A 15829-nucleotide genomic window follows, 5' to 3' on the forward strand; every position below is an offset into this window, starting at 1 on the left:
CAGGAAAAATCCATGCTCCCAATGAGGTCTCATTATCATGCTGTAGCAGAGTGAATTGCCCTTCATAAAATGCCTAAGCCTTGAAACAACCCAACTGTAAATACTTAGACAAAAAAGCATACTGTTGGAAGTGTTAAGGATAAACTATGGATTCATTCTCTCAAAGCAAAACACAGATATAAATCTTAGTATAACAAAAGAGTGGAAAATTAAAGAAAATACTGTGGCTCAAGTTTTAACAAGCCTACTTGTTTACTACTTTATTCACAATATCACTGTCAGGTATTGTACTAAGTGCCATGACTTTGGTATGAATAAACAGACATTGAGCTTACAGTTTTTGGATGGGACAGTCAATAATAAACAAACAAACAAATGAAAAATAAACATGATCCTGACAAGGGCTATGTGAAAAAAATGCTGATTATCAATATAGCAAGCTGAACTTAATATTAGAATACTGAAGGATATGGCAACAAAGAAACTGATAAACTTGAATAAAGATTCCTGAGTCATGATGTTGGTTGTAATGGTAACTTTGTAGCTTATAATTCATTTTAGGCCAGGCCTAATTTTGTTCAGACCAAAAAACCTGCAAGTCTTTGGTAATTTGCATTATTGAGAAAGAAACTTTCATTATCTCTTTGAGCATGATAGAAAAAAAATCTGCTGAAATTGTTCTGTTTGAGGTTACTTCAGGCCAAACATGTACTAATAAGGTAATAAATAAGACTCCATGTGAGTTCATGGAAAGAACTCATTGAAAGATGACTATACTCCTCCCCAGAACTTTTCTCCTAGGTAGTATGCAAAATAGAATTTCAGATTTTGGATAATAATTGCTCTGATGTTGAGAATCTAGCTGTATTTGTGGTATAATTCATTGTAATTAAATAAAGCAAGATATGACTTCATCTCTTTAAATATCTTTTTTCTCTTTCATCTCTTTATTAACATAATTCTTCAGTGAGCATAACTGTTAATCTAAGCACTGTTTCACTAAGTGATACAGCTATCTGTTTCAGTAACCAATATAGATTTTCTCATTTTCAAAACTGATTAATGAAAAGTTCAGATTCTCTAAAGAAAAAAAAAAATCTACAATTTCTCTTTTGTATGTGAGTTCTACCAAAACAAGTAGGGCCCATTTCTTGATTTATTATAAGCCCATTTTGTTTTTGCAATGCTATGATGGAGTATTTTCTGTGCTTCATAATTGAGCAATAAGACAACAGCAAGTGTCTTCTACAAAAGTAAAGGCTGAAGTGCAAAGTGATTTCAATCAACAGAACAGTGCAATAATCTCAAAGAAAAAAAAATATTTGTAATCCCTTAATGCTGTTAAAAATAGAAATAAAAACCATCTGTAACTGCCGGATTCATTCAATGGGCATTAATTTGGGGATGCTGTTCTTGGCAGCAAACCAGATTTCATTTGTGTCAACAATCCTGAAGCTATTCCACAATAAGAAGTTTCTTATTTTTTTATTGACATTCTCAAAGAAAATGGCTTATTCCTGCAATTTGTTTGATAGAAAAACTATGCAAATATATCCCAGGAGAATTCAGCAACTGTGAGCAAAAGAAATTTCATTGATTATTTGCTTGCTTCCAGAACGGGAAGCTGAAGAATAAGACTTAGTTTCTGACAGAAAACATCCCATGTAAATCCTTCTTTTACTCATCCCTGAACTGAAAAGTCCATTTTTGTCATTACCATTTATAGTAAAACACTTAAATGAAATCATATTCTCTTCTACATATAGCCATTTCAGCAGGCATAGTATGGGGAAGAAATCTGAATCTGTGTTTGTTTATTTAATCTGAAATAAACACAAATGATTTGAGAATACTTAAAGGATTTAAAGAAATATTCTGAGATTACTCTAATGTAGATAAAAATACTAAAACAGAAAAATCAGGGAATTTACCATGATCTTTCTAGAAAAAAAAAATGTTAGCTACAATCTTATATTTTTTCAATTAATTACACAGTTGTCAGGGAAGATGACAGTTGCAGTAAAGTTGTCTTGCAGAACTAGGGATGTGCAAGATTATGTGAGATTAATCATCATTATGAAGTTGGCACTAATTAAAATTCTACTAAATCTACGGGGGGCTTGAGGCCCTCAAAATCTGTTGGGCTCTCCAAGAAAGGCCAACAGTAATTCTCTTCTCTTTCAACACACAAAAATGTATAAATGATACAGTTGGAGATCATCAAACTCACTACTCTTACTGAAGCAACTGAGACATAGGGCGAGTTTACCTTTAGCGTTTGCAGTGCCTTGGGCAAAAAGGTAAAGATCCATAAATATCAAAATATTTAAGAGTTATAAATTAAGCCACAAATTTTAAGTAATACATGTTTTGTCTTCCTTCCTAGATAATCTAAAACTATGAAAATAAACTTTTAAAATCTATGGCTTCAATATGAATTAAACTTTGTAAAATACTCTAAATGACTAAATTTAATGATTACTGCCCACGTGTGGGTATTCTGGTAGTGTCTGGATGAGTAATAAAATGAAGACATAATTCATATTATGGTTTTAATTTCCATTAAACTTAGGTCTCTGCTTTAAATTCAGAAAAAATCGATCATTTTGTTGTTATAATTAAAATTTTCATATAACTTGTGCTTTGTTGAGAATAAAACCATATTTGGAAATCTTTCTTGAGTGATTACAGTTATTAGATTTTTAATATTAATTTCAGTATGGCAAAACTACACTCTGCTGAAAACTGTAACTGGAAGAATGTAAAATCGGCACAGTCAAACTCGGATTTGGAAAAAGCCATCATTTTACAATGAATATGAAGAGCTCTGTCCTACAAGATTGCCAAGCATTACAAGGTATAAACATTGTAATGGTAATAGTCAATTCATTATTAAAGGAAATAATGGTAAATTCATTATTAAAGGAAACAAAATATTTTATTTCTTCAAATAATTTTCATGTTACTTAAAGAATCATATACTATTTCTGAAGTTCTTTTAAACTTTAATGCTGGGACATTATAAAGAAAATTTAAAAATGCAATGTTGATCACTTGTTCAAATTTCTCTTCACCCATGAATATACCTAGATATATGTGAAACTGTGATTTGTAATAAGAAATATACATTTGATCTTCATCCCTTTCTTGGCATAAGGAATTCCTAAAAGCCTCGGAATTTCCTAAATAATAGGAGCCATAAAAGCATTTATTATTCATATCTAGCTCCTTTCAACCACACCTAGGTTTATGTTAACAAGGTGAGTTTTGGAAACCTCCTAAAGATGGGGGCTAGTTGCCAAGGGAACTAAACTTGTGATCAGAGAGTTGGAACTTTCAGCATTACCTACCAGCTCACAACCAGGAAGGAGAGAGGATGCTGAAGACTGACTTAATCACCAGTGGCCCATGATTTACTCTGTCATGCCTATTTAATGAAGCCTCCATAAAAATTCTCAAAGGAGAGTGTTCGGAGAGCTTCTGGATTGGAAAACATTTGCAAGTGCTAGTTGTGTAGCAAGCCCAAAAAGGGCATGAAAGGTCCAAGCTTCTTCTTGCCCTCTGCATCTCTTCCATCTGGCTATTCCTGAATTATATCCTTTTATAATAAACTTGTATATAATGAAATTATGGGAACCTTCAATTTATAACCATTCTATCAGAAACACAGGTGACAAGTTGGACGTACAATTGGCATCTAAAGTGGCAGGGGTAGTCTTGTGAGACTGAACCCTTAACCTGTGGGATCTGATCTATCTCCAAGTAGACAAATGCAGAAGTGAACTGAATTGACCCAGCTTGTGTCCAGAGAGTCGGAAAAACTGCTAAGTGTGGAAAACCCACATATTTGGTGACTAGAAGTGTCAAAAGTTAAGTATTGAGAGTAATACTGTGAGTAGAGGGAGGAATGCAATAGGATTATTCTTAATAATATGTAATGGCAAAAATAGTGTTGTATACGGTAATTAATTTTAACATTATTTATATGAGAATTTTCTCTAATATAGTCAGAAATGTTTGTTTCCTTGCTATATTTTCCTTACATTGGAAGGGAAACTGTCATGTATTCTTCTATTTTTCTCTAAAATAATCTCTATTTTCTAAAACATTTTATATTTAAAAAAATATTTGAAGTACAATTGTAAGATATAGATTTGTTCTTAGAAGTTTTTACTAACATTGACAGCAAGTAGAAGTTCACATCCATTAACTGTATAGAATAAAAATGAACATAATTGACAACTTACAGAAACTAAGATTTGCTCTTAAGAACCACCTGTACCACAGGGTAGGGGGGAGGGTGGAGAGGGGAAGTATATGGGGTAAAAGGGGTCAAATAGATGGTGAGAGAAAGAAATCTAACTATGGGAGAAAAAAAGAAAAAAAAAAACACCTGCCATTTTTTCTTATGAGACCTGATAAACATAATTAAAATGCTTTAAAAGCATTTTGTTGACATTCCTAATTTGTGTCTGAGAGTACCTGTAAGGTCAAGTTTGACATGTGTTTTATTCATCATGCTTTTTCATCTTTGGACTGATTCATAGTATATTACATTTAATCTATTAATTGTTCCAGAAAATGTCATCGTTATAGGCACAGCTGATGCCATGACTCCTATGAGCAAATTTACAATAAATGCCACACATAGAACATACATACATATAAAATATGCTTCTAGATTTGGAGCCAAAATGTCAACAAAGTCAATGCCACTGTCATATACTTGTTAATAATATTTTAAAATTATTGTAAATGATTCTGTTTTAATTAAATTTAATTTCATTAGCTATAAATTAGTTTTCATTTCCAGTGTTAAATATTCTTCTAGTTACCAATGTAAATATTAGTATCTTTCTTCATGCACGTTACTTCTACACCTACATATATACAAATTTAAGAATACGAATTATTTAATAATACCACACATTCTTTAGCCATCATGTGCTAACATTTATGGTGCATTAATTTGATGAACCTCTAGAACCATAAGAGAGGCAAGAAAAATGGACACTTACCACCAATAGAAAATACTTCTTTTATAGAAGAGGCAACTGCATTCATACTCTCTGAAAGGAAGAATTCCACAAGTTAATTTGTCTTATCAATGCACTTCTATTTCAAACCTCCCTACACTTTGAAGCAGTGTTCATCTCCCACTTTGGCAGTGGCAGGGCCTGCACATCTTCATCTCACTTGAATACCGTTGCACTGTGTTAGAGACACAAGGCAAGAGATGCGGTGAAGTGTTTCTGGGTTTCTTTGAGGCATTTAAATATCTCTGATACCAGTGGCCCAAGGCAGGGGCTAAAAAGCAAACCCGCCTGGAAAAAAAGATTTAATTACTCAAGAGCTCTTACTGACAAATAGTAGTAGTTTCTGGACTCCCTGTGCAGTGTTTTCTTTTTATTTCTGTGTACTTTTATTTCCCATGTAAAGCCAATATAAAGATTTTTATTATACCTTCCTACTAATTTTATCAAAGAAAGCATGAGTTATAATATACCTTGTTGTGACTCTGTCTTCACAAACATAGAATACAGTAAACTGCATTCTATGAGTCTAGAAAATCAAAGTATTATAGTAATTAAAATTGGCATTTCATATATTACATACTAACTACAAAGAAAAATTTATGGGGAAAGATCAATGAACTGAGAGTCAAGAAACCTTGATTTCATTCTCAGCTTTGTAAATGGCTACTCGAAACATTTTAGTTCTCTTAAGCAAAACAAATAAGAAAACATTAAATATAAGATTTTTTAAAACAATGAGCCTATGACTATTTATAGTTTATGGATAGTAGGTTCAACAAGTAAATATAAGGAAGAGCTGTTATTTAATTACATATTGGCAGAGATTTTCCTTCTCTTCAAAGAAGAGAAATGCTTTGCCCTTTTTTCCAGAGATGTGGTTTCCAAAATGGGTTTCCAGATAATGCAGATGATGCTCTATCTCAGAGTTTGTTAGAAAAGTAAATTGTCAAGTTTGAGAACCAATGTTCTAGATTTGTAGAAAGATTTAAAGAGAAAGTGATAAAATTTGAAGTGAACTAATAAAAGCATTCGGCAGATGTTAAAGATAGAAGCTATGAGTTAAGTTTGTACAAATAAAGTTGTTATATGTAACCTTCCCGATATGGAAAAGGAGATCATTTAATACTAATGATTATCACCTATTGTTTCTGAGAAAATGGTTAATCATTAGAGGCATTAAGTGTCTTTTTGCTAACAGCAAATGGCTAGTCCTTTAAGTAGTTCAAAAGGGATTTACAATGTCCCATTTATCACCAAAAAACAAAATGTGACAGAGTGAATGCTACAATGAAGGTAGAGGTCCAGAGAGCTTTTATTTAAATATACAAAGAGGATCAGCCCTCTTCAGCCATTATAGGAATAACAGGTGAAGAAAGCAGCCAATATTTGCAACATTTTTTTGAAAGAAAGCAACATATTCAAAGAAATGATTCAGTTAAAAAAAAAAAAAAACTTGGAGAAACCACATAGTAAATCCCAAGAACTAAGTAATAAAGGTTTTAAGGAAAGCAGCAGATATTCAGGATACAGGACTTCTAACGATGGCAGTCTTGTTGATCCTCAGAACCTGGAAAAATATTATCTGAACTATCCCTCTTTAATCTCCTCATTCAATTTAATCATGAATTCAATCAAGAAAAGAAATTACTAATTGATACTGGCAATCATCTGTTATGGTGCATAAAGTTTAGCAAACTCATTTTACTGTGTTTTTAGTCATGTGATGCTATTTGGGGAGGATTTTAATAAAGCCGCAAGTGCAAAAAATAAAAACCTTTAGATATATTTATAAACATATAAATTGGATGGCTCTTACCTGGCTATTTTAGTTCACAGAATACATGAATATAATATTATAACAGACTTACTTTTTTCTATGTATGCACATGTTACATTAGCATAATAGTAGATGGAAAGGACAAGTAAGAAATACATTTATGTATTGAGGAGATAAAAATAGCAAAATATATTAAAATACTTTTAAGAAATGTAAGAAGAATTTAAAATTCTAGGGACATATTGATATGACATTTATGAAGTATCATTAGAGCCATTTATGCCAAGTCTTAGTGTTATTAAAAACCAGGCATGAAAACATTAGAAACAAATATGTAAAATAAATGAATAGTTTAGTTTTTAACAATGGAAAAAAGTTAGTAGAGGTGATTTGTAGAAAGAACACTTCTTTTTTAAGTATACAGAGAAAAATTGAAATAAGTTGATATTATTCCATAGATGTATTATATTACTATCAAATTCTACTTAGCATATAGGTCAAAGAAGAAATCTCAAAAGAAATTTCAAAATATTTTGAACTAAATGAAAATAAAAAACAAGTCATCAAAGTTTGTGGGATGCGGTAAAAGCAGAGCTTAAAAGAAAGTTTTAGCATTGAGTGCATGTATATTAGAAAATAAGAAACGTCTAAAATAAATCATCTAAGCTTCCATCTTAGAAAACTAGAAAAAGAAGGGTAGAAGAAATAATAAGAATTAGAGCAGAAATAATGACATCAAGAACAGGAAATCAATACAGAAAGCAACAAAACATAAAATTTGAAAAAAAATCAATAAATTTGATGAGCCTCTACCCACGCTACCTAGGAAAAAAGAAATCATACAAATTGCTAAAATTAGAAGTGAGAGAAAGGACATGACTATAGATCCCATGGACATTAAAAGACTAGAAAAGAAATATCTTGATCAACTCTTGATCAACGCCCACAAGTTTGATACCTAAATGCAATGGACCAATTCCTTGAAAGTCAAAACTGCCAAAACTCACACAAGAAGAAATAATCTGAATTGGCCTATATCTACTTATATCGAAAATAAAAAGATAACAATTTCAATTTATAGATATATTCTTTTACAAAAGTATTTCATTTAAAAATATAAACCATAAATATCACTATTACATTAAATATTTATCTCTACCTCCAATATACCTAACCCATCTCTCATATAATGAGAATTCTGATATGTTACAAAATATGTAAACCACGTTATGTGAGTTTTATATAATTCTATATTAAACACAGTTTAGAGAAAGAGAAATAGTTAATTTTGGTATCAGAATAAGGTAAAGGCCTTATCAGAATAAACTCCAAAGTAGTCAGAAGTAATTGTCATTGACAAAGATAACAAAAATAAAAAAATAAAAATTGCACATGTTTTCCCTCCAGATCTCAGATATTATAATGGGCTTGGATAAAAGTCTACATGAAATGTATTTATAGGTTTAAACACAGAATCCTTATCTCCTTTACTGAGTTTTTTTACATCTTCTTTGTTGTGGCAGGACTCATGTGTTTTAAATCACAAAAACATCCTTGAAGATGGAATTCGGAAGCCTGAATTACAAGCAAGCACTCAGAATCATCAACTTAACCTGTGGTCTCATTACTGCTGCAAGTAATGTTTACTAGACAATCATGTCTAGACTTTGATTTCTGGCATAAATTAACTTCTAATCTCATTAGTGACGACAAAGACAGTGAGCTTACGTCCATTTATTTTACTGTGAGATTTTTCTTTTCATAAAAATATGAAAAATATTTATTATACTTCAGCTTCAGAAATAGAAGTAGAGATAATAGAGATAATATTAAAGCTAATATAGAGAAACTCAATCTTCATCTCAAGGCGGGATTAGGAATTTCATATTCCCTTGGAAATCTGAGTTTTATAATAATGTGTAGTCTCTAATTCCTTTTGCTGGTACCTTCGGATGTTTATACCTATGAGAATTAGAGCTGCTTGATTAGCCCAAGATTCCTAGACAGAGGTCAACAAAGTGTTTTTAACTTGGTATAGATCTAGTTTTTGAATGGCTAGGGTGGTTTGTCCCTTCACAAACACCCAGGAACGAGCATTCTTAAATAAAAGAGATGGACTGAATTACTCAAATTTTCATGAAGACTAATTAATGCTCAGTTTGATGTTCTAAATGTTTAAAATGTAAATATGGCAAAAATGTAGTCATCTAAGTAGAGAAAATATTTTAATAATCTATAATACTTCTAAACAAAAAATATACTTCATAGATATTATATACAAAAGCATGGAGACACTTTAGGGAAATGACAGTATCAACAAGCTATAACGTCTGAGAATCCAGATGTGTTGCATTTTTCATTTTGAATAGAAAGCTTAGGCTTAATAAGAAAGTAAAATAAACAGTCTTAGATCCAGAATAAGCAAGAGGTCTGGAACCACCACAGAGAATAATATAATAAAAGTGGCACACATATCTGAAAGGAATAGGAGGGATTCTTAAATTCCTGCTGGGAAACAGAGCACTAGAATCCAGCAGACTGTGCTGTCCTCTTCCATCATAACCATTACAGCAATTAATTTGAGAGTGCAGTAAGCTGTTTTCATGTTGCCTTTCTTGTTTTCAAGATCTCTAGGAGTCTTGGGCTTGTCAAGCAGCTCTCTCACCTTATCTGGGGATCTAAACAAACCAAAAAAATAGGATTATTTTCTTTACGTATTCTGTTCTATTTGTAAAACTGCTCTCCCTAGATGCCTTTTGATGCTTAAGAATATATACATATATATACATATATTTGTATAAATATGGTATAAATATATATTTTTAGTGCATATATAGTAATATACCTAATATATATCATATAGAAATTGATGCTTCATATTAAATTATACATTGATGATTTAGATACCCTGTTTTAAGTCTTAGCAGCATGCAAATGATGAATATGAGAACATTTGGTTTCCAAACTATAATCTACCAGCTCTAGATAGCCTTTCAATTTTAGTTTAATATATTAATGTGTATTTTAAGATTAGTTCAATATTATTTCATCCTAGGTCCTTAGTGCCTTTGTCCAAATGAATTTCTCAAATGTGAATGTTAGATACAAAGGCATATTTTTGGTGGATAAAGGAGGAAGGCTATGTTTTTGGTACTTATTCTGTTTACATGGAAACAGGAATACTAAAATCTTTCCCTGAAGTGTAGCTAGCTGCTTTGGATTCTTCCAAGGTCAATGTACTGTGGTCATGAGGGAAGTCACTAAACTAGGAATTGGAAAGACAATCAGCGTAGAGAAAGGCTGACACTTTAACCGGTTGGAATTCCATTGTACAAACCTAATGACCACAGTGATTAATTGATTAAAATGTCTAGAAAGACCAACTTGCTGGCAGTGATTGTAGAAAACTGGTGGCTAGAAAGAGGATGCACATATAACTCAGTCACAATTCACTTCTCTGGGCAAAAATGTGAGATTTAAGGTCCCTATCAGAATATCTTTCAAGGACTATGAAACTCTCTTATGGGTAACATCAATTTTAAAATTTTGTTCCTATGTCAAACTATTCTGCATTTGAATGCACATATGTTTTCAAAGATTAAAAATACCCAGTGAAAAGAGGGATTGTTGGAAAGATTATCAAGATTACCTTGACCTATGGGGCACCCTCACAGAATTTTCATGTCCAGTCTTCCTGTGATTTAAGATACCTTTCACAGGTAAGGATCTTGCAAATGGGTTTTCTATTTCTTCATAGAACAGCCTCTGTAAATTTCCCGAGAAATCCAGCAAGTTAATCTCTGCTGTTGCTGTTTTGTGGTAGGCCTCTCAAGTACCAGATAGGTGATCTAGGATGATTCATTCTTCTCCAGCTCTCATACATTCTGTTTGTGATCAATGTTAAAAAAATGCACTGATGCTCTGCTCTGATAATAAAATTTTTGGACTGGCTTTGCAAATCTTTAAGCAAAAAAACCACAGTAATATTCAAGCATCAGACGACATCACAGTTAAATTAGATTGTCTCAAGCTGAAAAGTAATTTTTTGACAGTAAGATATAGGCTGACATAAATGAGGTGAAAGACAAATGAAGATATGCATGTTTTCTGTTTGAAATGTATATTAACAGTTTTGATGTAGTGTTTTCTATGCACAGCTTTAAAAATTGACTTTTTTATAGTTTTAATCTAAGCTAAGGTTGGGAGGACCTGAGGCAGATAAAAATAAAGCAGTTGAGTAATTGAGTAATATCCAGACAAACTCGAACAATGAATAAAGTAGTGAAATCCAGTCAGATATATGAAGGAGTGGAATAAATCTTTAAGGCTTTCCTTATAAATATTCATTTACACAGACTACACCAAATACTATGTATGTTCATGTGTCTGCATATCTATCAAATGCCAAAAGTCCACTAGCTAATCTCCATAAAACTAAAACGAGCTAATCTCTATAGGATATAAACCATTATGTAATTCCTTTTTCCACTTTAAATTCTGTTCATTAATTTTTAGGTAGCCATTTGTGTTAAATTCCAATAGTATATGTTTGTGATTCTGGGAGTATAATAAATTATATTTATGTTGCCTTTCTTGTTTTCAAGATTTATTTGTTTATTAAACACTTATTAAGTGACTACTAAGTGAGGAATGGACAAAGATAACCCAACAGTAATGGACCCTCACATTAAAGAGCTACAGTCAAAAGGGTGTCTGAGAAAAGTAACAACATGAAAAAAGTAACAACAATGCAAAGAACTTTAAAACAATGTATTGAGAACCATACAAAAAAAGTACTATGCAATTTCACAAGGTGCGATTTACACAGAGGATTAAAATAATTTAAGCCATTTAAATATTATTTGAACGTAATACTTTCTAATGATTTACAAACCACCAAAGTGAGATCTGTACAATTTCTAAATGAGTGCTCTATAAATGTTTATCAATATGTCTCAACTGAAGTCAAATTTTGGACTGTGTTTCAATTTTAGCTTAGAAAAGAACAAGGCTCTGAGAGGACTGAACATCCTTAATTTGAGGTTAAAACCATTAGGAAAGGTTCTATTCTCCCTTTATTTATATGGAGTTTTATCCTTTAATACTAATAACTCTTGTGATTTAAACAATAAAGTACACAATTTGCTGCATATTGGGTCATCTTATATCAAAAGTTTTTTGTTTAAATCACAAGAGTTGATAAACTGTGTACTGCTGTCAAGATACCATTTAAGATTAATACAAAAATTAATTCGAAAGACTACATACTGCTATATTTACTTTCTTCATCAAAGGAAACTCTTTTCTTTTGTGTGAAGGGTAATTCCTACAAAGCATTATATATTGCTTGCTAATGAAAAGATGGGAGGAAGCTGTATTTTTTCTGGAGTTTGAAAATAAATGTCAGGATATGACATTAAAGAGAGGGTTTTCTTTAGCTGTCATTTCACAACAGTTTATTATTATAAAAATTATTCAAATAGATAATACTTCTTTTAATGATTATTAAAAGTAGATGGATATAGCTTATTTTGAATTATAGACCATAAATTTTTTGATTCTATAAAAAATAAAGTCCTAAAGTTAATGAATCATTCTATATACAACAAAATTCATTTTAAGAAACAATATGAATCAGTAAAAAGAAAGCCATGGGAGATGTCCATTCAATAAAAGGAATAGCTTACTTCTCAACACTTCTGCCCCTTGATCTACCTAAGTTCTTATTCAGATCTATGATTGCTCTTTTTGTAAAGCTCCTCAGTATATGTTTGCACATGTGTTCACATATATGAATAAAGAAAAATTTGTATATCTCTTCAATTAATTTTTGTTAAACTCGGCTCATTAATATCCCTGATTTAATGATAGTTCCACATTATCACCACACTTTATACTCAGAAGAATAAGAAATGATTCCTTGATTCAACAGTTTCATATACACATGTGTATATATTTATGTGTGCATATTTGAAGTTTCACATATATGGATATAATTTTACTAAGTGGTATTTATGATTTTAATTTCTATTTTCTTGATGACTTATGATGCCAAGAACTTTTTCATGTTCTCATTGACCATCTGTATGTATTTTTTAAAGTGTCTGTTGATGTTTTTTGTCCCTTGAGGGGTTATTGATCTATTTATTAATGATTTTAAGGGTTCTTTATATGCCCTGATGTAACTGTTACAATGTCAGATATATGTACTATGGTTATTTTCTTCCATTTCTAGCTTGCATTTTCATTTCTTCAATGGTATTTTTATGAACAGAAAATTTTAATTTAAATGCAATTAATCATTTTTTTCTTTATGCTTCTCTAAGAAATATTTCCTAACTGTAAGTTTGCAAAAATATGCTTTCTGTTTCTTTTAGACGTTTATAGTTGTATACTTTACATTTCTGTCTATGATCCACCTCAAGTTAAAGTGCATGGTGTGAGGAAGGGGTTAAGGTTCATTTTTTCCTTTGGAGATATTCAGGTGTGGGAAAAAAAAAAAAAAACATTCCTTAATCTTTAACTTATACTGGTGCCTTTTTTGAAAATTAATTTACTGAATATGTGTCGGTGTACTTCTGAACCATCTGTGTTTTCACCTTGGTCTTACTGTCTATTCTTACAGTAATTTCATACTCTTAAGTTTTGTAGCTTTATAATAGGTTTTAAAATCAGATACTGTATCTTCAAACTAATAGATATACATGCCCCAAGTTTATTAGTTCCAAATCCACTGGTACCTTATTATATACCAAAATATCTCTCAAGTCATCATTTTTAGTGGTGATTCTTGAAAATCTGACTATATGAAATAATTTTAAAATTCAGAGAATAAAATAGCTCAGAAGATATGGATTGAAACATAGATAAGCACATTGATTAGATTCATTTGTGGCTGAATTATAGACAAAAATTTGAGTAAACGTAATAGACTCAAGCAGAGGCTACTTCATTAGTTAATCACAGCAAAAGTAATTAAGATATAGGATGAATAAAAAGATTTCTTAGTATTGTTTTGTTCCTTAAATCTGTCTAAGGTGATTTGCTTCTATGTTCTAAAATGATTCCCTTCCCCTGACTCCTGTTTCTCCACACGTTTCATTCCTCTCAAACCTGGTATCTTTAGTTTTCTCTTCTCACAAGTGTATCTTTAACTTCCCACTTGAACACCTGTTTCTTGTTCTGTGTATGGAAATATGTTCAAATCACACATGTCTAAAAAGAAAACAACAACCCTCTCTTAACATTAAAAGCCTCAATTAAGCTCCCAATATACTGTGTTATCTCTTCCCTTTCCGTAATTATGTTTCTTGAGGTATCAATTTATATTTATTCTTACCATCTACATAATTGCCCATTCTCATCCCATTCTAAAATGCTGGTCAATGTCCTTCTGCTCGATAGTCTCTCTTCCTTTGGCTAGAAGACTCCACTTTCTTCTAGATTTCCTTATATCTTTTATTCTTGCTCTGCTTACCATCTCTAAACCTGATTACTCCATTTGTCATTAAACAAGCACTTTGAAAATAAACTGTATATATGAAATTATTTCTCAACAAATGGTGAATGATTTGAAAAACGGAATGCCACTAATATTGTAACAAAAGTCTTTTTAAGAAAGCTATTGAATAATATTTAATAAATCTGAGTTTGAAACAGTATAAGAAACTGTACAATCAAAAAGTATTTAACTGTGCTGTACATAATTTGATGTTATTTTTCCAAAAAGTTAAATTTTAAAAATTAGAACTATTAAATTAATACAAGGGTCTAAAACATCATTATTAATTTAAAATGCTTATGAACTCCTGAAAATAATGTCTAAATTTTAAGACCCCACATTTTTCCCTATTTAACTTATTAAACTGATTCATTCATTTTGTAAACATTTCATGATAATGTAACTGGTCCATGAATTCTACTATAATAGCAAATCGAAAATTAATGAAATATGTCTTGTTTTCAAGAAGTCACATTCTATTAGAAGAGTAATTTAAATATTTAATATTGCATATTTAATTTATCATTACATATTTAATATTAATATTTAATTTCTATAATTTACTTGTGACAATGTCACAAGTGCTAAACTGATGTGGAACACAGTGGAGGTCAACTAAACTTGTCAACTGCAAAAGGAGAAAAAAGAAGTCTAAATAGAAAAAAATTTTGACCTGATTCTTGGCGGATAATTATTTTTTTTCCAATTGATTAAAAAGACAAATAGCTGTCATAGCAAAGGACATAGACATAGGCAGATGTATGTATGTTTGTATGTATATATGGATGGATGTACCTGAAAGAAAAAGAAAAAGCAAAACTATAAAAATATCTAATAACTTCTGAGAATATACTAAAGTTTGGTTGATTATCAATGCAAGACAGATGTGTGTACGTGAGCATGTATTCAGAAGAGTCAGGAGATGATGGTAGGGTCACAGATTAATAACAAAATGTGAAAAGCATTACATGAATTTCTAAGTCTTTAAAAGTATACCACCTTATTTATTGAGATATTTAAGCAAGAGAAGAGCCAGAAAGTTATAAAGTTTGAATTTTTTGGTGAGAGAAGGGGATGGTAGGTCTGAAAGGAATGTAGAAACAATCAGGACATTTATAAGAGAAATTTCTAAACATCTCTGATCATAAGATTCAGATAAGGCACATATTTAAAAATGGTTACTCAAGGCCCTGGCTCTAAGTTTATGACCTAGTGGTTTGGGGGTGGGGCCAGAGGATCTGGAGTTTAATAGTTTTCCTTCATGGTCATTCATTTTTGGAAAATACTAAGTTAGGAGGTAGTTTTATTAGTTAGATGAGAGAGTGAGCAAATTAAACTAAAACGGGGGAAGTGGACATGCAGAAGGGGAATTCTGAGATATAATTTAGGAACTGACATCTGATTTGATGGACTTTATTTAGATGATAATAAAACTGGGGACAGGACTTGGAAATTCTTGAAAGCATCTAAGTTCTTATGTATTCTTGGCAGGCTTTCTGATCTTTTTTTTTTTTT

Source organism: Pteropus vampyrus, unplaced genomic scaffold (genome assembly GCF_000151845.1).
Source record: "Pteropus vampyrus isolate Shadow unplaced genomic scaffold, Pvam_2.0 Scaffold11, whole genome shotgun sequence".
NCBI classification, from domain to species: Eukaryota; Metazoa; Chordata; class Mammalia; order Chiroptera; family Pteropodidae; genus Pteropus; species Pteropus vampyrus.